Here is a 2,054-nt window from a genome sequence, read left to right on the forward strand (position 1 = left end):
TGAATGTAGCTACCATGCGGTCTACAAAAAATAGTGCATCATTTTTTAACCTGTGTCACATTTTCAGCGATCCATATTGAATATGGCATATGGTGAGAGCAGCTGTCTCTGTCTCTCCAAAACTGGGATTGCCGGGGGGGGGGGGGGCTTTAGCTGCGGGGCTTTTTTCTGGAGCTACAGGTCTCTTTTTGCTGTCTTAATACGCATAGAAATTAAGGACCCACACAACCATTGAACCTTTTGTAGTAAGATTCTCTGCCTCAGCTGCTAGACTTAGTGACTTTTGAGACCATTTTGCTTACTGACTTTATTTCTGAAAAGTTTAGTTAGTATGATTTTCTAACATGGTTTACAAAGTTGCTTAGTTAGTACCCAATTTTATCAGTCAGTCTCTGCCATAATTTATTACAGTACAACAGCTGCCACGGTCAAGAACTATAGAACTGAAAATACCCCTTTTTTATTTCATAGATAATAAGATTGGACATTTTAATGATCTATTGACCACCAAACTGGAAATGTCCCCAGGTTTCATTTCAGAAATATATGCCACCAGTTAGCCAAGGAGAAAAGTACAGACAAAGCTCAGATGTCATTATGGCTGTTGCAAGTGTCGGGGTCAGAAACCATAATCAACACAAGTACGTGAACGCAAATGACAATGCCCAGCCACTGCAACTATGTGCATTCTTACAGTTCTATGATAATTAAGACTTATGGGGGCGAAATCAGATCCTGTGGCCTAAAAAGCTAAATGTGGACAGTAGAGGAGAGTGATCTGCTTTACCTGGGCTAATTATGCTTAACTGCAGTGTTTTTTTTTCTTCGCCTAAAGCTTCTAAAGTGGGGTTACACATACATTCTGTTCATGCCAGTCACACCAGGGACGAATCCAAAAATGACCTTCATTAGTAAAGCCAGCGTGGCATGTGCTCACTAAACACCCAGATTATCTCTGTTACCTGTTTTTCTTTTAAACAGACATGTAAAGTTGACACAACTTGGTCAGACGTCCCAAGCGATGCATCATGATATGACAACGCGATGTAGCACGCTAGGCAAAAGTGACGTCACTGCAGGGTGTGTTACGGTCATCGGTGAGACAGGGTTCATCACACTCCTCCTACGCTGTAAATCGTGGAACAGGGCAGAGGAGGACTCATATTTGTATACATTATTACTCATTGCTATATTCTGGCATCTGCCATTAGATCACATTTCAAGAGGAGCTCAGGGGCGTGGCATGCGAAGGTCCACCTGCATACATCTCCCCTGTCCATTAGGAAAGGTGATGTGTTGTTGTTGTTGCTGTTAATGTTGTCGTTTATTAATTTTTGTGTTTACATGTGGAGTTTGCATGTTCTCCCCGTGTCTGTGTGGGTTTCCTCCAGGTTCTCCGGTTTCCTCCCACAATCTAAAGACATGCAGTCAGGCCAATTGGACATGCTAAATTCTCTCTCTCTCACTCTTTTTCTCTCTCTCACTCTTTTTCTCTTTTTCTCTCTCTCTCTCTTTCTCTCTCATTCTCTCTCTCTTATTCCCTCTCTCTCTCACTCTTATTCCCTCTCTCTCTCTCTCACACTTTCTTATTCTCTCTCTCACTCTCTCTTATTCCCTCTCTCTCTCACTCTTATTCACTCTCTCTCTCTCTCACACTTTCTTATTCTCTCTCTCACTCTCTCTTATTCCCTCTCTCTCTCACTCTTATTCCCTCTCTCTCTCTCTCACACTTTCTTATTCTCTCTCTCACTCTCTCTTATTCCCTCTCTCTCTCACTCTTATTCCCTCTCTCTCTCTCTCACACTTTCTTATTCTCTCTCTCACTCTCTCTCTTATTCCCTCTCTCTCTCTCTCTTATTCTCTCTCTCTCTCTCTCTCTCTCTCTTTCTCTCTCTCTCTCTCTCTCTCTCTCTCACTCTCTCTCTCTCTCCAGCACCCCCCACGACCCTGAGGGAGCAGCGACTTAGAAAAGTGTGTGTGTTTACATATTGTTTTACTGTGTATGTGTGAGTTTAAGGCTTACTGTAAGTGTAATGTTGTATGGCTTGCTGTTA

The sequence above is a fragment of the Pygocentrus nattereri genome, chromosome 29 (genome assembly GCF_015220715.1).
Source record: "Pygocentrus nattereri isolate fPygNat1 chromosome 29, fPygNat1.pri, whole genome shotgun sequence".
NCBI classification, from domain to species: domain Eukaryota; kingdom Metazoa; phylum Chordata; class Actinopteri; order Characiformes; family Serrasalmidae; genus Pygocentrus; species Pygocentrus nattereri.